This window comes from Mustela erminea, chromosome X, assembly GCF_009829155.1.
Source record: "Mustela erminea isolate mMusErm1 chromosome X, mMusErm1.Pri, whole genome shotgun sequence".
Classification (NCBI taxonomy): domain Eukaryota; kingdom Metazoa; phylum Chordata; class Mammalia; order Carnivora; family Mustelidae; genus Mustela; species Mustela erminea.
In genome coordinates, this window is record NC_045635.1 from 48,095,192 (window position 1) to 48,116,365 (window position 21,174).

The 21,174-nt window shown below is 38.8% G+C and overlaps 1 protein-coding gene across 2 annotated transcripts in view; it reads left to right on the forward strand.

Annotated features, from left to right (window-relative positions):
- The first annotated feature begins 11,987 nt into the window (after positions 1-11,987).
- The window catches only part of KLF8 (Kruppel like factor 8), a 277,551-nt gene continuing 268,364 nt past the window's right edge, over positions 11,988-21,174 (forward strand). For both annotated transcript variants that reach the window (XR_004282549.1, XM_032330722.1), the window contains exon 1: positions 11,988-12,604. The gene's annotated coding sequence lies outside the window, so the exon portion shown is untranslated. The remainder of the gene's footprint in view (positions 12,605-21,174) is intronic.

Consider the following 21,174-nt stretch of genomic DNA (forward strand, 5'->3'; position numbering starts at 1 on the left):
TACATGTATCTAGAGTTCAGAGAAGTTTGGTTCTGAGACATAGATTTAAGTATTCATCAGCTTATAATAGAGCAATAACACTGAGTGAGATCACCTAGGGAGAGGAGGTAGATAGAAAAGATAAGAAGGTTAAGAAAAGCCTTGAGACACTCTAATATTTAGATTCAGAGGAGGAGAAAAGGAGACCAAAAAGGAGCAGTCAGTAAAGTATAGTAAAACCATGCAAGTATTTTTACAGAGAAGCCAAGAAGAGGGTAAAAGAAAACTTCAAAAAAGTAGCAGTGGTCAACCATGCCAAATGTTATTGACAGATAAAGTAAATTAAGGACTGGAAAGTGGCCATTCGATTTATCAACATAAAGGTTGTCAGTCTGCTTCCTTAGCCATCTTAGGGTGTGCACAGAAGAGCTTGATAAACGTACTATTATTATTTTGTTTTTGTATAATGAAGTTAAAGCTTAGAGGAGTTAGGTAACTTGCTTCAAGTAAAACACCTACAGAATGATAAACTTGGTATTGGAAGTTTTATCATCCTAAATCCAGTCTTCTTTCCACTATACCACAGTTGATTTTTTATCTAGGAGGTTTTTTGGTATGCTACAGGACTGACTGAAGTCCCACAGGTAGTACAGAGCTTAATTCATTTCAACATACTTGGAGTGTCCATTATGTGCAAAGCTCTATGGTCATCACTACAAAACATTTTAAGATGAAAAGAATACAGATCATACTCCCAGTCTAGTAAGTATGTATGTATAGTCTAATTAAAGACAATAGCTATAAAACTATATTCTAAGATGGCATGGAAGTAATAAAAGCACCAAAGTGAGGGTTTGGGTTAGATGCAGCTTATTAATCTTCCTACTAATTGCTATGTAAACCTGTGTGCCTGGCAAAAAAAGTTGGTGCTTAATAAAAAACAAGTATTGAGCACTATGCCAAGTACATAGTGATTATATAACAGTAAATAGGAAGTAGCCTCTGGCTATCATAAGTAATAAAAGATTTTTTAATTTAAATTAGGGGAATGGGGGGAGGAGTTAAGATGGTGCAGTAGTAGGGGGACCTTGGACTTGCCTCATCCCTTGAACACAGGTGGATCAACATCAAATCACTTGAAACAACTAGGAAATTGATCTGAGAACTAAAGGAACAACCTGCACAATAGAAGGAAGAGAACCTGAAAGATTCAAGGTTCAAATATATGAATTGAGAGAGAGAAAACCCAGGGTGCTGTGGAGGGATGGGAACCCTTTTCAGAGAGAAGTCAGGGAGAGAGGGAGAGAAAGGGGTGTGTAGGGTTTGTGCAAGGTGCAATGGTGTGGGGGAATCCCCTGGGTCTCATGGGTATTGAATGTTCCCCTTCCTGGAGTACATTTGGAAGACGGTATTTTGCCTCTCCAAGGACAAAGGCATGCTGGGGATTTTGAATGGCTGTTCAGTAGCAGGGGACAGAGGTGAACACAGAGGACAGTTAATCTATTCCCACCTTTTTTTGCTGTACATTCACATAGACTCTCAGAACTCACACAAGTGTGCAACTGACTTTCTGGGACAGAAAGGTGCCAGGAACAGTGCTGGGAGGCACTCCTCCAGGAAAAGGGAATAGATCTGCACAATGCCAGTTACTTTAAGATTTGTGGTTTTGAATCCCAGCTGTAAGCCAGAGATGAAACACAGGAGAACTGTGGCACAAGGTGTGCTGACAGTGAGGCTCAGGCAGTTTGAAGGCAGAGATCTGATGAAAGACTGGAACACAGAAGAAGAGTTCACTTTTCTGTGAGGGCTTCCTGAGTAGTGGTGGCCACAAGCTGCCCTCCACTGGGATGAGAAGAAAAAGTGATGCCATCTTATCCTCCCTCCATCCACCTACCAGCATGGTCTGACTTCAGAGAGAAAAACAGTGTGTCCAGTGAAGGCTGGAGTTGTTTACACCAAACCCTGCTACCCTGTGCCCAGCATGGACATCTTTATTAGGGCAGATTTGATTGAGCCAGGTCAGCTGGCCTCTTCCTCAGAAGATAAACAGAGGCCCTATGTGTGCATCAAGGCTACTGATTATAGAATGCTCCAAAGCATCAGCTTCAGTTCTGATGGAAATAGGACCAGGCTTTTTTTTTTTTCCTCTCTCTTTTTTTTCATTTTCATTTTTATTCTTTATTTTAAACTTTTATTTATTATTTTTATATATACTTTTTCAATTTTTCATTTTTTTCTTATGTTTTTCTTTGCCATCATGCTTGTAATTTTTTGTTAATTTGTTGGCTTATTTGATTCTTTCTCTCATTTTTTGAATCAGGCTTTTTTCCCTTCTTTCTTTCTTTTCCTTTGGAATCAGGCTTATATCATTTTGTTTGTCTGTTTGGGTTTTTTGTTGTTGTTGTTCCTTTCCCTTTACTCTTCCCTTGGATCAGGCATTTAAAAAAATCAGGCTTATCTTAACAAACAAATCAATGCACACCTAGTTAAAAGTCCAAAGACTCCCCACTACAAGCAAAGAGGAACTCTGCAGAGGACTGACCTGTGGGAAAGGGCAGCCAAACACAATAGCAAAGTGGACACAATATACACCATGAACATTTCTCCAAGTGCCATGCCCTGAACAGTGTAAGACCACTTTTTAACACAGTATTACTCTCAGGAGTGGGAAACATAACAAGTATTCATAGCACACAGAAGGCAGAAACCTAGAAATAAGGAAAAGACGGAGGAATTATCCCCAAAAGAAAGATCAAGAAGAAATCAGGCACAGATTTGCTCAAAACAGATATAAGCAATATATCTGAAAAATAATTTAGAATAACAGTCCTAAGAATACTTGCTGGGCTTTGAAAGAAGCATGGAAAACACCAGAGAAACCCTGGCTATAGAGATAAAAGACCTAAAATGTAGTCAGGCCAAAATAAAAAAATGCTACAACTGAGATGCAAAATCGACCAGATGAAATCACAATGAGGATGGAAGAAGCAGAGAAACAAATCGGTAATATACAAAATAAAATTATAGAAAATAATGAGGCTGAAAAGAAGAGGGAAAGAAAACTATTAGGTCATGAATATTGATTTAGGGAACCCAGGGATACCATAAAGTACAATATCATCCATTTTATAGGAGTCCCAGAACAAGAAGAGAAGGAAAAAATGACAGAAGATTTATTTGTACAAATTTTAGCTGAGAACTTCCCTAATCTGGGGAAAGAAACAGGAATTCAAGTCTAAGAGGCACAAAGAATTCCACTCAAAATCAACAAAAACATGTCAACACCAAGACATATAATAGTGAAACTTGCAAAATACAAAGATAAAGAAAGACTTCTGAAAGCAGTCAGGGACAAAAGGTCCTTAAGTTACAAGGATCGACATATAAGGTTGCCAGCAGATCTGTCCACAGAAATATGGCAGGGAAGAGGATAGTGGTATAATATATTCAACATGTTGAATGGGAAAAATACATAGCCATGTATACTATATCCAGAAAGGCTGTCATTCAGAATACAAGGAGAAAGAAAGAGCATCCAAGACAAGCAAAAACTAAAAGAGTTCCTGAACACTAAACCAGCTCTTCAATAAATCCTCAAGAGGACTTTTGAGCAGGTAAGAGAGACCAATAGGTACAAAAACTAGAAAGGGAACAGAGAATCTACAGGAACAGCAACTTTGCAGGTTATACAATGGGACTAAGTTTGTATCTTTCAGTAATGACTCTGAGCGTAAATGGACTAACTACTATGATAAAAAGACATAGGCTGTCAGAATGGATTAAAAAAAAAAAAGACCCATCGATAATGATGCTTACAAGAGACTCTTTTTTATTTTATTTTATATTTTTAAAGATTTATTTATTTAAGGTGGGGTGGGGGGATTAGAGGAATAGATAGTCTGAAGCAGACTCCATGCTGAGCAGGGAACCCAACTCTAGGCACAATGTCATGACCCTGAGATCATAACCTGAGCTAAAACCAAGAATTGAGGGCTTAACCAACTATACTTTTCAGACACTATGTAAGAGACTCGTTTTAGACCCAAAGACACTACCAGATTGGAAGTGAGGGAGTAAAAACCATCTAACATGATAATAGACATCAAAAGAAAGCTGGAGTGGTCATACTTATATCATACAACCTACATTTTAAACCAACAACTGTAATAGGACCTGAAGAAAAACACTATATCATAATAAAGAGGGCTATTCAACAAGAAGATCTAACAACAATTGTAGATATTTATGCCTCAACTATTATAAATCAATAACAAACAAAGAAACACATTGATAATAACACAATAATAGTATGGGATATTAAGACCCCACTTGCAGCAATGGAAAGATCATCTAAGCAGAAAATCAAAAAGAAAATAAGCACTTTGAAAGATACACTGGACTAGATAGACTTCACAGATATATTCAGAGTATCTCAACCTAAAGCAACAAAACACACATTCTTCTTGAATGCCCATGGAACATTCTCCAGAAGAGATCACATACTGGGGCATAAATCAGGCCTCAACTAGTACAAAAAGACTGAGATCATACCATGTATATTTTCAGACCACAATTCTATGAAACTTGAAGTCAATCACAAGAAGAATTTGAAAGACCACAAATACATGGAGGTTAAAGAACATCCTACTAAAGAATGAATAGCACCAAGAACCATAAGATACCTGGGAATAAACCTAACCAAAGAGGTAAAGGATCTGTACTCGAAGAAATGTAGAACACTCATGAAAGAAATTGAAGAAGACACAAAAAGATGGAAGACCATTCCATGCTCTTGGATCAGAAGAATAAACATTGTTAAAATGTCTATATTGCCTAGAGCAATCTATGCTTTTAATGCCATTCCAATCAAATTTCCACCAGTATTCTTCAAAGATCTGGAGCAAATAATCCTAAAATTTGTATGGAATCAGAAGAGACCCCGAATTGCTAAGGAAATGTTGAAAAACAAAAATAAAATGGGGGGGGAGCATCACGTTACCTGATTTCAAGCTTTATTACAAAGCTGTGATCACCAAAAAGGCATGGTACTGGCATAAAAACAGACACACAGACCAGTGGAACAGAGTAGAGAGCCCAGATATGGACCTTCAACTCTATGGGCAAATAATCTTCGACAAAACAGGAAAAAAATATACAGTGGAAAAAAGACAGTCTCTTCAATAAATGGTGCTGGGAGAACTGGACAGCTATATGTAAAAGAATGAAACTCGACCATTCTCTTACACCGTACACAAAGATAAACTCAAAATGGATAAAAGACCTCAATGTGAGACAGGAATCCATCAGAATCCTAGAGGAGAGCATAGGCAGTAATCTCTTCGATATCAGTCACAGCAACTTCTTTCAAGATATGTCTCCAAAGGCATAGGAAACAAAAGCAAAAATGAACTTTGGGGACTTCATCAAAATCAAAAGCTTCTGCACAGCAAAGGAAACAGTCAACAAAACAAAGAGGCAACCCACGGAATGGGAGAAGATATTTGCAAATGACAGTACAGACAAAAGGTTGATATCCAGGATCTATAAAGAACTCCTCAAACTCAACACACAAAAAACAGACAATCATATCAAAAAATGGGCAGAAGGTATGAACAGACACTTCTCCAATCAAGACATACAAATGGCTATCAGACACATGAAAAAATGTTCATCATCACTAGCCATCAGGGAGATTCAAATTAAAACCACATTGAGATATCACCTTTCACCAGTTAGAATGGCCAAAATTAGCAAGACAGGAAACAACATGTGTTGGAGGGGATGTGGAGAAACGGGAACCCTCTTCCGCTGTTGGTGGGAATGCAAGCTGGTGCAGCCTCTTTGGAAAATAGTGTGGAGATTCCTCAAGAAATTAAAAATAGAACTTCCCTATGACCCTGCAATTGCACTCCTGGGTATTTACCCCAAAGATACAGATGTAATGAAAATAAGGGCCATCTGTACCCCAATGTTTATAGCAGCAATGGCCACAGTCGCCAAACTGTGGAAAGAACAAAGATGCCCTTCAACAGACGAATGGATAAGGAAGATGTGTTCCATATACACTAATGGAGTATTATGCCTCCATCAGAAAGGACGGATACCTAACTTTTGTAGCAACATGGATGGGACTGGAAGAGATTATGCTGAGTGAAATAAGTCAAGCAGAGAGAGTCAATTATCATATGGTTTCACTTTATGTGGAGCATAACAAATAGCATGGAGGACATGGGGAGATAGAGAGGAGAAGGGAGTTGGGGGAAATTGGAAGGGGAGGTGAACCGTGAGAGACTATGGACTCTGAAAAACAATCTGAGGGTTTTGAAGGGGTGGGGGGGTGGGAGGTCAGGGTACCAGGTGGTGGGTATTATAGAGGGCATGGATTGCATGGAGCGCTGGGTGTGGTACAAAAACAATGAATACTGTTATGCTGAAAATAAATTTTAAAAAAAGAATGAATGGGTTTAACCAGGAAATTAAAGAGGAATTTAAAAAATACATGGAAGCAAATGATAATGAAAACACAATAGTCCAAAACCTCTGGGATGCAGCAAATGCAGTTCTTTTTTTTTTTTTTTTAATTAATTTTTTATTTTTTATAAACATATATTTTTATCCCCAGGGGTACAGGTCTGTGAATCACCAGGTTTACACACTTCACAGCACTCACCAAAGCACATACCCTCCCCAATGCAGTTCTAAGAGGGAAATATAAAGCAATTCTGGTTGGTGTTCCTCAAGAAAGAAAAAGAGCCTCTAAATACAGTTTAACCTATACCTAAAGGATCTGGAAAAAGAACAGAAAATGAAGCCTAAATCCTGCATAAAAAGGAAAATAATTAAGGTCAGAACAGAAATAAATGATATGAAAATTTAAAAAAAAACAGAATAGAACAAAACTAGAAGCTGCTTCAAGACTTCAAAACTTCTAAACTTCAAGCCATTATCAATAAAATTATAATCTCCTATTGAGACTTATTGAAAAGAAAAGAGAAAGGACCCAAACGAAGTTATGAATGAAAGAGGTGAGATCACAACACTACAGAAATACATTATAAAAGTATGAAAAATTATATACCAAAAAATTGGGCAATCAGGAAGAAACATATTAATTCCCAAAACTGAAACAGGAAGAAATAGAAAATTTAAACAGACCCATAACCAGCAAAGAAATTGAATCAGTCATCAAAAATCTCCCAACAAACAAGACTCCAGGGCTGTGGGCACCTGGGTGGCTCAGTCAGTTAAGTATTTGTTTTTGCCTCAGGTCATGATCCCAGGGTTCAGGGATTGAGTCCCATGTCAGGCTGCCTGCTCAGTGGGGAGGCTGCTTCTCCCTCTGCCCTTCCCTGCTCATTCTCCCTCCCTCCCTCTCTCTCTCTCTCTCTCAAATAATAAATAAAATTAAAAAGAGAGAGAGAGATTAGGGCTGGGTGGCTTTCCAGAGGAATTCTACCAAACATTCAAAGAAGAATTAATACCTATTCTTTTAAAGCTGTTCCAAAATAGAAATGGGAGGAAACTTCCAAACTCATTCTATGAGGCTTACATTACCTTGGTTCCAAAACCAGACAAAGACTCCACTAAAAAAGAAGAATTAGAGACCAATATTTCTGATGAACATGGATGCAAAAATTCTCAACAACATACTAGCTAATCATATTCAAAAGTACATTAAGAGGATTATTTACCATGATCAAGTAGAATTTATTCCTTGGGTGCAGGGGTGGTTCAATATTGAACACAATCAATGTTATACATTACATTAATAAAGAAAGAACAAGAACAATGTGATCCTCTCAATAGATGCAGAAAAAACATTTGACAAAATAAAGCACCCATTCTTGATAAAAAAAACAAAACAAAACAAAAACAAAAACAAAAAAACACCTTCATGAACCTTCATGAAAGTAAGGACAGAGGGAACATACTTCAACATCATAAAGGCCATGTATGAATGACCCAAAGCTAATATCATCCTCAAAGTTCAGGAATATGAAAGGGATGTCCACTCTCACCACTGTTTTTCAACATTGTACTGGAAGCCCTTGCCTCAGCAATCAGACAATAAAAATAAATAAAAGTTATTCAAATCAGCAATGAAGAAGTTAAACTTTCATTCTTCCCAAACAACATGATACTCTATATAGAAAACCTGAAAGACTCCACCAAAAAAAAAAAAAAAATGCTAAAACTGATACAGGAATTCAGGAGCATCTCAGGATATAAAATCAACATATAGAAATCTGTTGCATTTCTATACATCAATAATGGAGCAGCAGAAAGAGAAATCAAGTAATTAATCCCATTTACAAATTGCACCTAAAATCATAAGATATCTAAGAATGAACCTACCAAATGAACCCACTGAAGAGGTAAAAGATCTATATTCTAAAAACAACAGAACACTTATGAAAGAAATTGAAGACACAAAATGGAAAAACATTCTATGCTCATGGATTGGAAAAGCAAATATTGCTAAAGTGTTTATGCTATCCAAAACTTCTACGCATTTGATTCAGTCTCTATCAAAATATCACTGACATGTTTTACAGAGCTAGAACAAAGAATCTTAAAATTTGTATGAAACCAGCAAAGACCACAAATAGCCAAAATAATGTTGAGAAAGAAAACCCAAACAGGAAGCATCACAATCCCAGACTTCAAGCTGTATTATAAATCTATAATCATCAAGACAGTATGCTGCTGGCACAAAATCAGACATATAGATCAACGGAACAGACTAGAAAACCCAGAAATGGACCCACACCTATATGGCCAGCTAATCTTCAACAAAACAGCAAATGATAGCCAATGGAAAAAGACGGACTCTTCAACAAATGATGTTGGGAAAACTGGACTTCAGAAGAATGAAACTGGATCACTTTCTTACACCGTACAGAAAAATGTATTCAAAATTGATCATTGATCATCAAAATCCTAGATGAAAAAGCAAGCAGTAATCTCTTTGTCCTCATCCACAAGCAACTTCTTACCAGACATGTCTCTGGAGGCAAGGGAAACAGAAAAAAGAACTATTGTGATCTCTCCAAGATAAAAGCTTCTGCACAGCAAAGGAAACAATCAACAAAACTAAAAGGCAACTGACAGAATGGAAGAAGATATTTGCAAATGACATATCATATCAGATAAAGGGCTAGTATCCAGAATCTATAATGAACTTCTCAAACTCAACACCCTCCCCCAAACAAACAAACATCCAGTCAAGCAATAGGAAGAAGACATAAACAGCTATTTCTCCAAAGAAGACATACAAATGGCCAAAAAACATACGTAAAAGTGTTCAACATCACTCATCATCAGGGAAATACAAATCAAAATCACAATAAGATACCACCTCATACCTGGCAGAATGGCTAAAATTAACAACTCAGGAAACAACAGATGTTGGATATAGAGAAAGGGGAACCCTCTTGCACTGTTGGTGGGAATGCAACTGGTGCAACCACTCTGGAAAACTGTATGGAGGTTCCTCAAAAAGTTAAAAATAGAACTATCCTATAGGCCAGCAACTGTAATACTAGTTATTTATCGAAAGGATACAAAAATGCTGATTTGAAGGGGCACATACACCGCAGTGTTTTTAGCAGCACTCTCAACAATAGCCAAATTATGGATAGAGCCCAAATGTCCATTGACTACAAATGGATAAAAACGATGTAGTATAATGGAATATAACTCAGCCGTCATAAATGAAAACTTGCCATTTGCAACAACGTGTATGGAACTAGAGTGTATTATGCTAAGTGAAATAAGCCAATCAGAGAAAGACAAATACCATATGATTTCACTGATATGTGGAATATAAGAAACAGACAAACGTAGGTGAAGGACAGGAAAAATAAGATAAAAACAGAAAGGGAGGCAAACCATAAGAGACTCTATAGTTAAGAGAACAAACTGAGAGTTGTTGGAAGGGAGGTGGGTGAGGGGATGGGCTAAATGGGTGATACATATCAAGGAAGGCGTTTGTTGGGATGGGATGAGCTCTTGGTATTATATGTAAGTAATAAATCATTTAATTTTACTCTTGAAACCAATTCTACAGTATATGTTAACTAACTTGAGTTTACATTAAAAAAAATTCTAAGTTGCTAAGAGACTAAATATTAATTGTTCCTACCACAAAAAAGAAATAATTATATGATGCAATAGAGGTGTTACCCAACACTTTGGTGGTGATCATATTGCAATAAAAATGTATCAAAGCAACAGGTTGTACACTTTAAACTTAATATTATATTTTAATTTTTCCTCAATAGAAATACACTTTATAAAGATAAAATAAATTTAGGGGAATAGGGAACTTACTGAATAGTGGGATATGTCACAGAGTTAAGGGAAGAATTGAATCACAAATGCCAGGACCTAAGTCAGCTCTGGTCAGAAAAGCAGTATGAATTTATGGATCTTCTCTCCAGCTTTAATGTGACTTTCCCCCAGTAACTCCTGTATCTGTTTTAATTAAAAATCTTATGTTTCCTGGAAAGAGAAACTGACTGTCCCGGATGGGTCAGGGATTTTCTCTTGAATAAGTTTTTACATCCAATAGGGAAATTTTAAAATAGGAGTCCCTGCTCTTAATGAGCTTATACACTAGTGGGAGGGTCATCACAGAAACGATATAAGATTGTTTTAGATTTTAATCAGTGCTATATAAAAATAAAATGAGATAAGGTAACAGAGAGTGCCTGGACTATGAGAATTACTTTAATGTGGGTGGTCAGGGAAAGTTTCTCCAAGGTCTGGAGGACACTGGAGCCTACCATGAGTAGAACTAGATAGGAAGAAAAAGGAGTGCAAAGTCCCTTAGCTCAGACAGATATTTGAATACTGGGATAAAAAGATCAGTATGGCTAGAGGAGAGTGAATACGCTTTAACAAATCAAGTCAAAGACGTAGGCAGGAACTGGGTCTAGAGTTAGTGGTAGCTTGGTGGGCGTAGCAGTGGAAATCATGAGAACTGGTCAGATTCTGGACACATTTTTAAAACAGAGCCAAAAGGATTTCTTGAATAATTGAATGTGTAGTATGAGAGAAAAAGAGGAATGAAGGATGGCTTCAAGATTTTTGATCTGAGTGTTGCCATTAACTAGGATGGAGAATGGCTTTAAATATGATTTCTGATGGTTCATTCTGGAGTTCCAATAATACCTGTGGATGGGATTTTAGGGCCCTCTGATTTTGAGCGGCCTAGTTATGGAGTGAGGCAGCAGTGTGGTACTGTGGCTCTGTATGAGTTAGAGGCACAAAACACATTTCCCCCACCCTCTTTCCCAATTCTAGTGAGAAACGTGGTGACTTACACAGATGAGAGATAGAAAAGACTGAGCACACTGGGACAGGCAAAAGGGAGAGGCCCAAGGGACAGCAGATGTGTTGTAGGGACTTCAGTCCAGAAACTGTATGGAAGTAGGCAGAACCAATGAGGGCGCTGCAATAACTTTCTTGGGGGATTTGGCAGCCTAAGGAACCACTTTTTACTACAAAGAGATGGGGTATAATACTCCATAGTGTATATGGACCACATCTTCCTTATCCATTTGTCCGTTGCCTCCATCAGAAAGGATGAATACCCAACTTTTGTAGCAACATGGAAGGGACTGGAAGAGATTATGCTGAGTGAAATAAGTCAAGCAGAGAGAGTCAATTATCATATGGTTTCACTTCTTTGTGGACCATAACAAATAGCATGGATGACAAGGGGAGTTAGAGAGAAGGGAGTTGGAGGAAATTGGAAGGGGAGGTGAACCATGAGAGACTATGGACTCTGAAAAACAATCTGAAGGTTTTGAAGGGGGGGCGGTTGGGGGGGGGAGGTTGGGGGAACCAGGTGGTGGGTATTAGAGAGGGCACGAATTGCATGGAGCACTGGGTGTGATGCAAAAACAATGAATACTGTTATGCTGAAAATAAATAAATATTTTAAAAAAAAATTAAAAAAAAATAAATAAAAATAAATTTTAAAAAAAAGAGAGAGATGGGGTATCCTATGGTAGCCCAGAAGAAGTTTGGGTGGAGCCTACTGCGCAAGCTTGAGGCAGAGGGGGAGGGGAAGCAGCTACTAGCAACTAACCTCAGCTTCATAAACTCAGCAGAAAGATCAGAGGTGTTGTTGGAAAGGCAAGAAGCCCAGTGATTCTGTGTCCGCCAAATAGGGACAAAAACCCAAGTTGTGCGATGCAGCTTTAAAGGGGCTGGTGATTGACAGAATGTGTAGCAGTGGATGGGGTGGAGCCGCTAGGTGGGGTTTAGAACTGGCAGCTGGGAGAAACTAAAAGGAAGGAAAAAGAAAACCATTGACCCTGACGTTGCTAATGTCGGGCGGGAACCTAGCCAAAAAAAAAGGAGGATTTTTAGAGCTCCCCTCCACTCGTGTCCCCCGGTCGACTCTCTCAAATCCTTCTGTCTCCTTTTGAGATAATTAAGATCGAGTAAACACCGGCCCTAGTCGGTGCCCATTCTCCCTAACTCTCCACTGACCGAGGTTTGTGGTGCTAGGAAGTGAGGACTCTGAGTGCACCAGCTCAACCCCGATCCCGCCCCATCGGCCCTGGCCCACGGCGGGGAGCAGAAGATGCCTTCGGAGGTGCGGAATCCCAAAGTAAGTCCCTTTTGTTTTTCCTACCCACTCCCTCTCCTTACTTTTGCCAGCCTCACTGGGGTCTCCCGCTGTGTAGTGAAGGAGCCTTCTTACGGGGAACTTTCAAGGAGGATCCAGAGGGTGGAGCAGAGTGGGTTGGGGTTAGGAGAGGGGAGGGGAGGAGGGGTGGTGCCTTGCGGCCTAGGGGAACTGCCACCCACGGGATAGGCGCTAACAGTTTAATAAAGCCTTGATTTCTCCTTCCCTCATTAGAGCCTCGATTTACCCCCTCCAGGCATTTTCTTTGTGTCACGCTGCAGCATCCCTATCATATTACTTAAAGCCTCTTGCCACAAGCTGGGAGGGCTCCATCTTGCCTGGCTTCTTAAAGGGACAATGCACCACTTGCACTGCAGGAAATCTCTACTGGAAATTCAATTTGGAGAAGGATGGCATTTACTCACCTTACTATGTCACTACATGTCTTAGGGGAATTTGTGTGGCGAGAACAGCTTTTTCTTTCTCACACTAGCCTCCAGAGGTGGTTCTAATGCTCAGTTTATTCTTAGGAGGTACACCTTGGGTAATGTTGCCAAGTTGCACATTAGTTAGCTGCAGAGTCAATTGGATCTGCAGTTTTAGCTGAAGGCAAATATTCTGTTTCCTGACAGGTTACATGGCTGTGCAGATGTCTTGAAAAAATTTATTCATTCTACAAATATTTATTCAATGTCAAATTTATTGCCTGTGGCTGTTCCTGCTGCTGAGTGGTGTCTATAATATGTCAAGACCATGTAGAATGGTGTTACTGACTCCTTTCTTAACAGATTGGTGGCCAGGTTTTCTTCCTAGGATATAGAAATTAATGTTGAATTTGATTCCAACATTTACCAAGTATCTGTCATGTTAAAGATCCAATGGTTCACATTTATTGTCTTTCCTTTAGTAATAGACATCAATATGTCCAAGCCCAAGTAACTGGGAGATCCAGCTGGAAAAGATAGGAACTCAAGTCAAAATAATATGCAAAGAGAGAGAGGCTGGATACTTCAATAGGGAAGTTAAGGCTACCTTGCGTGATCTGTCATTACCATTTTCATGTCCAGTCAAGGAAGATTGTGTTGGGGAAGAGGGCTTCACTATCTCCTTTCTGCTGTTAAATAGAATAACTTGTATGGTGATTTGTTAGAAAGCCTCATACAGACCGGTGACATATCTTCCATGTTTGTCTCTCTCACATTTCTGCTTAGGGAAAGTAGCAGGACTGGATGGAGTCTTATGATATCCCATAGTTCAAAGAAATGAAAACATGTTGTTTAGATTTTAGGGCTTGTATTTCATCCTTAAAGTTTCTGTTTGGTCAGTGGAATGCCATGGCTCCCAGTACTGTGCAATTTACCAGTTCAGCTGTCTCTGGTATTAAATGCAAGGCACAGAACCCCTCTCTTCTTTAATGTGCTAGGTTTTATTGCATCCCTAGTGTTAATTCCCACCAACGGCAAGTATCAGTTCTAGTTTTCTAGGCAACATTTAGCTAAAGCACATTATTCCATGCCCTTTTTCCTCAATTGGTTTTCAAAACCTCAAAACGACCTTATTCTGAATAGCTAGTATTGTTGAGCCCACTGGATTCTTTCTCCCTAAAGTCCCTGGCCTATGGCTTACTTAAAACACAAGAAACATGAATTAAGCTGGAACTCTCCTAGTAACTTTCATCAGTGGGAATACAGTCTTGTCCCAGGGCCAAGAGCCACTTGTACATGTCATACCCACTGAAGTCTACTATCAACACCCTTGCATGGAAGGTAGAGATGGAACTATGTGTTGATTCCATAGCCAGTTTCCTACATTTGGTATGCATGAAATATGTTAAGAACTGTTGTACTTCCTTTTTAACATTTGATTGTCACTTTGTGTTAATATTGGTTTGTTTTTCTTTGGTTGAGTTTCCAGTTGCAGGATATGGGAACTAGGCAGTTCTTAGCTGTCATAAAATATCATTCCTGAAATATGGCTATTCTCTTCCTAGGATAATGAAAGTTTTGTGAACCCACCAACAAGTACTACAGGCAAGCAATAGAAATACTTCTCCAAGGGCTTCAAGTGTCTTCTTCAGAGCAATTTAATTTGTTTGGTGTCGTTTGTTCTGCTTCTTCGGTTTGTGGAGAACTTCTGTCTATGTGGAGGCAAAAGAGTTTGATGAGAGATAATTACATTCACTTTTCATGCTCTCTTTTCTCTGTATTTTACTAACAGGATTTTCGACTCCCAACTCCTCTTCTGGAATAAATGCATGGATCTGGGGGCTAGGCTAGACTCAAACACTTTTTCTCTACATTTACTTTGGTCTGAGTTCCTTCCTAGTTGTTGCTCAAGCTTCAGGGATAGGGAGCTGTGATAGACACAAAAATACATTGTGTTGTGATATTAATTAATTAATTAATTTCAACAAATACTGAGAATTTACTGAGTGCCATCAGTGCACAAAACTCTGGGGATATATAGCAGTAAACAAAATAAAGCTCTGCACTCTTAGAGATCATATTCTACAGAGGGTGTGTAGGTGAAGGCGAAAGACAAACAATAAAGGTCTTTGTTGTACTGGGATATGGTAGGAGAAAGGATATAAAGCACCTGGAGTTGGGGAAAGCTCTTTGATATAAAGCAGTCAACAAAAGCTTCTTTTATATGGTGATATTTATGAATATATCTGAATGAAGTGAGAGAATCAGCCATGAGAATACCTGAGCAAAGAGTGTTCTAGACAGAGGAAATAGAATTTGCAAAGTCCTGCTGTGTTCAAGAAATAGCAAGAAGGGGACACCTGGGTGGCTCAGTTGGTTAAGCAGCTGCCTTCGGCTCAGGTCATGATCCCGGCGTCCTGGGATCGAGTCCCACATCGGGCTCCTTGCCCTCCGCAGGGAGCCTGCTTCTCCCTCTGACTCTGCCTTCCACTCTGTCTGCCTATGCTCGCTCTTGCTCACTCACTCTCTGACAAATAAAATCTTTAAAAAAAAAAAAAGAAAAAAGAAATAGCAAGAAGGCCCATGTCACTGGAATGGAGAGGAAAGTGGTAGGACATGAGGTCAGAGAGACAGAAAGACAGAGAGGGTCAGATTTTACAGGACCTTGTAAAGACATTGACTTTTATCTGATTTAGGAAGCCATTTAAAAAATATTTTATTTATTTACTTATTTATTTGAGATAGAGAGAGAGAGAGAGTGCATGAGTGAGAGAGCACAAGCAGGGGGAGCAGCAGAGGGAGAGGGAGAAGCAGACTCCCTAAAGAGCAGGGAGCCCTATGTGGGGCTCCATCTCAGGACCCTGAGATAATGACCTGAGCTGAAGGCAACTGCTTAACTGACTGAGCCACCCAGGCATCCCAGGAAGCTATTTTTAAAGAAAATAAATAATTAGCAATTACATTATCTAAAATTCTGTGTGTCTGGGTGGCTCAGTGGGTTAAAGCCTCTGTCTTCAGCTCAGGTCATGATCCCAGGGTCCTGGGATGGAGCCCTGGGGCTCTCTGCTCAGCTGGGAGCCTGCCCACCCCCACCTGCCTCTCTGCCTACTTGTGATCTCTGTCTGTAAAATAAATAAATAAAATCTTAAAAATAAAATAAAATTCTACTCTAGTAAGGAGGATGGATTTTCATCTTAACACAAAATGATTTATGTTTTAATGCTTTGGGTATAATGCTCCTTTAAAAAAACCTTAGAAAGCTTATTGCTGAATTTATGTCACCTAGTGCAATTTAATTTCATACTAACCATTGTTTTATAACAGAAGTATCTGAAAATAGTTTCAAGCACATAATACTAAAAGTCTTTTCCACGTACTTTAATAAAAACAATAATAAATTTATTAGCACTTGAATAATGCTTAAACTTTTAATGAAAACATCATAAGATTTTATAGTACTAGTTTATCCTATTATGAAATGGTGAAAATTATTGACTTGGAAAATTTCTAAGCTTTTAGTGTTGTTGGCACATATGAGTTCTCCTAGGTTATTCACTATCCTTCTTCCCAAGTTCTTTCCAGTGGGGAAGTGTGTTTCATGTATGATTTCATTTAATTTTCATAATAAGTATGATAGGCACTATTACCATTCCCATTTTACAGATGAAGAAACTAAGGCCCTAAAAAAACTAATGAAAAGTAAAGAGCTATACCCAAGTGGAAGAGGAACCATTCTCTTCTATACCTTCTGAGAAGTTGTTCCATCAGCTTCTTTCTCTCCTATCTTCCTTGATTTATTTTTCTTCTTTAGTTCTACCACCCATCCAACTATCCCCACCTATTTATTGAGGATCCTCTCTGTGCCAGGCCCTCTATTCAACACTTTAATGTGTAGCAGTTTATATAAAGCCCATAACAAGTTTATGAAGTAAGTATTATTATTTTCCCCATTTTTCAGTTAGAGAAATTGGGACACAGAAAAGTCAAGCAACTTGCCCAAGTTCACACATATAGTAAGTGGTGGAGCTGAGATCTGAACCCAAGTTCTACAAAGTCTATGCTTTGACTATTGTGCTATACTGCCTTGTCTTCTTCAGCTTGCAAACACATTTTTTCCCTGGTCTAAATCAGTCTTTCTTTAGCAACACTCACTCAAATTACTATTCCATTTTTCTTCAGTTTCTACTTAAATCATTACTGAAATTGCTCTTGCTAAATTTACCTGAAGGTCTCCTAATTGTCATGTCCATTGCTTTCTCTTCTTTTAGGTTTTCAACATAGTTGACTCTAGTACATTTGAAGAAGTTGTGCATTTCATCATTCTTTAAAACCTTCCCTTCCTTGTCTTCCATGACAATAATCTATCTTGGATTTCTACCTCTCTGACTGTTGTTTTCTTTCTCTTCTCTAGCCATTCTATAACCTTTTATGTGTGTGCATAATCTCATCCACTTAAGAGTTTCAACTGTCATTTATATGCTGATGATGGCCTGTGTGATAAATTGCATCTCCAAGCTGAATGTTTTTTCTGAGACTGGACCTACCCATTTATCTGTTAAGTGGACATCTTGACACCTCATCCTTCGTATGTCTAAAACTGAGTTCATCATCAAACCCTTCATATATATATGAAGGTTTATATATCCTATCCTATTTCTATATCCTGTTTCTATCCCTGTCAGTCACATAATCAATCAAACAATGAAGTCTTGAGTCATCTACTATTCTTTCTTCTCTTCACCTTCCAGATTCTGCTTCTTGGATCTTGGTATGTTCTCCACCCCAACTTGTAGTGCCTTTACTTAGTTTTTCAACGTGTATGATCTGGCCTATTTAAATAGCTTTTTTACTGTCATTTGATCTGCCTCTATTCTCTATGGCTTTTGTTATAGATGAAATTACATCCCTCAAAATATTTTTCAATTTTAATTCCTAATACCACAGAATGAGACTGTATTTGGGGAACGGGTATTTACAGAGGTAATCAAGTTAAAATAAGGTCATTAGGACAGACCTTGATCCAGTATGACTGTTGTCTTTATAAAAAGGGGAAATTTGTATACAAAGAAAGACTCACAGTAGAGGGAAAATGATTTGAGAAGTATAGGGAGAAAGCCGTCTACAAATTAAAGAGAGAGACCTAGAACAGATTCTTCCCTCATAGCCTTCAGAAGGAATTAACCATGTTGACCCCTTGGTTTTAGACCTCTAGCCACCAGAACCATGACAGCAAATTTCTGTTTAAGCTACCCAGTTTTTAGTACTTTGTTGTGCCATTCCTAGCAACCTAATAAGGACCCTGGTCTATATATTAGGATGTTTCTAAAAATATATGTTTTTATCTTACCAGTCATATGCTCAGAATCCTTCAAAGATTCCCCATCACTTATAGGATTAAATCCCTGCCTTTTAGTAAGATGTTTCAGTTTGTCATAAGCCACTGTTCCTGTTTATTGCCTATGAGTTCCTCATCACAGGAGCCACATTCTTGAACATAACATGGTCTTTCACAAACACACTGCTTCATTTATGCTATTAGAATTTCCAGAAATGTGGGTGCCTGGGTGGCTCAGTGGGTTAACCCTCTGCCTTTGGCTCAGGTCATGATCTCAGGGTCCTGGGATTGAGCCCTGCTTTGGGCTCTCTGCTCAGCAGGGAGTCTGCTTCTCTGTCTCTCTCTCTCTCTCTCTCTGCCTGCCTCTCTGCCTACTTGTGATCTCTCTGTGTCAAATAAATAAATAATATCTTGAAAAAAAAAATTTCCAGAATTGTCCTTCTTCCTCTTACAACATGAACTACCCCACCTCCACCTTTCCTTCTACTCCATTCTTCTCTTTGGTAAGCTCCTATTCATATCATGATATTCAAATCAAGTGTTATTTTCTCTGTGGAGCCTAACTGCACCTTGAATTGTAGGTAGGGTTTGAATTGCCTGAATAGACAAGAAAGGGTATTTTAAGCAGGAAAAACCATATAACCAAAGGCAGGTAATGTACATCTACATAATGTGGGATAAAGGAGGATGAGGTAGGGTTAAGGAAGGGATAAGGCTAGCAAACTCTGCCAGTGATGATAATATAGGTAGGACAATAGCAGCTGCTGGAGAAGTAGTAATGTCAATATTCTTTCTCCACAGAGTCTCAGGGAAACACCTAAGTCTCAAAGAATGTTATTATATAGCTAGTGTCACCTGATGCTGAGATGGCCAGTATTTCGTTTCTTGGAAAACTGGTCTTTCTAATAGCTCCCTGAGCTGTGGGTACTTTTTCTGGTCAGTGATGGGATGGTAGTAGAGTAGAAAATGTATTAAAATGTTAAGAGTGCTTTTTTTTTTCTTTTGGTCCTCTTTGCTCTAGCAGAATGTGATCTGCAGCTTTGACTTACTTAAACCTGGCTCTCTATATTAACCATTTCCACTTATATAAAGCAGATGATTTTGAAAGGGAGAAACAACATTCATTCATTCATCTCATTTACTCATTCAGCATGCATACCCTGAGAATCCTCTATTTGGCTAGCTCTGTGCTACAGTTTAGAAATACAAAAATGCAAGACTTTAGCCTTACCCTGGAGCTCACATGGGAGAAAGAGAGAGAGAAAGTTCTAGCTAACATCCAGTGTTTGTTGATCACTTCCTATATGCTAAGGACTGTGCTAAGCCCTTTACATACTTCTCATTTAAACTCACAAAAGGGTTATTCCCGTTTTGTAAATAAAGACGCTTAAGTCAGAAGATATTTGAATAAACTCAAGGAAAGAGAAATTGGGAAACCGACAAATAAGCAAATTATTAACATGAACAGGAAAGATGAGGGGTAACTGGGGTGAAGAGGTAAGAGAAGACTTGCTGGAGAAGGTGATGTTTGAATCATAAAGTATAAATAGGATTTTTCAAGGTAGGAAAGTAAAGAAAGGAGACATTGTAGATTGAAGGAATTTCATATGTAAATGCATGGAGCTTCCAGAGAGATGGTGTCTTTAGAAAATAGTGAATGTTTCATTATGGCTGAAACATAAGGAAATTCTGGACCAGTGGCAGGAAAAAAGACTGAAGAGGTAGACAGAATCCAAGCACCTGGGTGGCTCAGTCACTTAAGCATCTGCCTTCAGCTCAGGTCATGATCCTGGGGCCCTGGAATCAAGCCTCCTGTCGGGGCTCCTTGCTTAGCAGGGAGTCTGCTTCTCCCTCTCCCTCTGCCCCTCCTCCTGCTTGTGCTCTCTCTCTAATAAAAGAAAAGAAAAAAATTAGGAGCATTTCCCCCCATATTCATTCTTCATTATTCAAAACATTAGGGATTGTATAAATAGCTGCTTGCAGTGCTGCAGAGAAACTAGAGTCATATTTGACATTGAGGGTCAGTCAGTATAGGCCATCAGAATTACTGGTGCTAGAAAGTAGACACAAACATGAGCATTCATTGAGCTCTAAGAGTCATTGCAGATCAGTGATAAATTGTGAGACCTATTACTTTCTGGGAGCTCACAGTGGTAAAAATGGCTACTATTCAGCTAATCAAGCAATATTTAATAATAAGTAATGATAAAGCAACACCACCAATAATAAATTTGACAGGTACTACTCTAAAGACTGGATTTATTATATCCATGTGATAAATGGAGAAATTACAGCACACCAGACCTATGACCGTGCCTATAAGGAAACTGGGGAAACTCTGCTAATAATTGGTAGAACTTGGAATTTGGACCCGGGTACCTTGCCTCCAAATCCATGGTTTTAATCATGGTCAGCAAGACCAAGAAGGAAATAGATCCAAATGGGTCACTAACTCTGGACCCTGCTAGCAGTATAATGCCCTGCACATATGGACGCATATGAAAAAGACAGTAACAGGTGGAAACCCAAAGAAGTAAGAAAACAGCAAGTAAAGCAGGTAGCTTGATGACTGAGGTCACAATTTAAAGGCCCACAAACCATATTCGGGTCTCAGATATACTTTATCTTTTTCCCCAAATTTGATTTCATTACCAGTGTATAAAATGTAGAAGATTTTGTGTTAAATATAGGTGAGCAGCTTTCTTGAAAAACTTTAAATGTAGGGGAGGAGTCAAGATGGCAGAGAAGTAGCAGGCTGAGACTGCTTCAGCTAGCCAGAGATCAGCTAGATA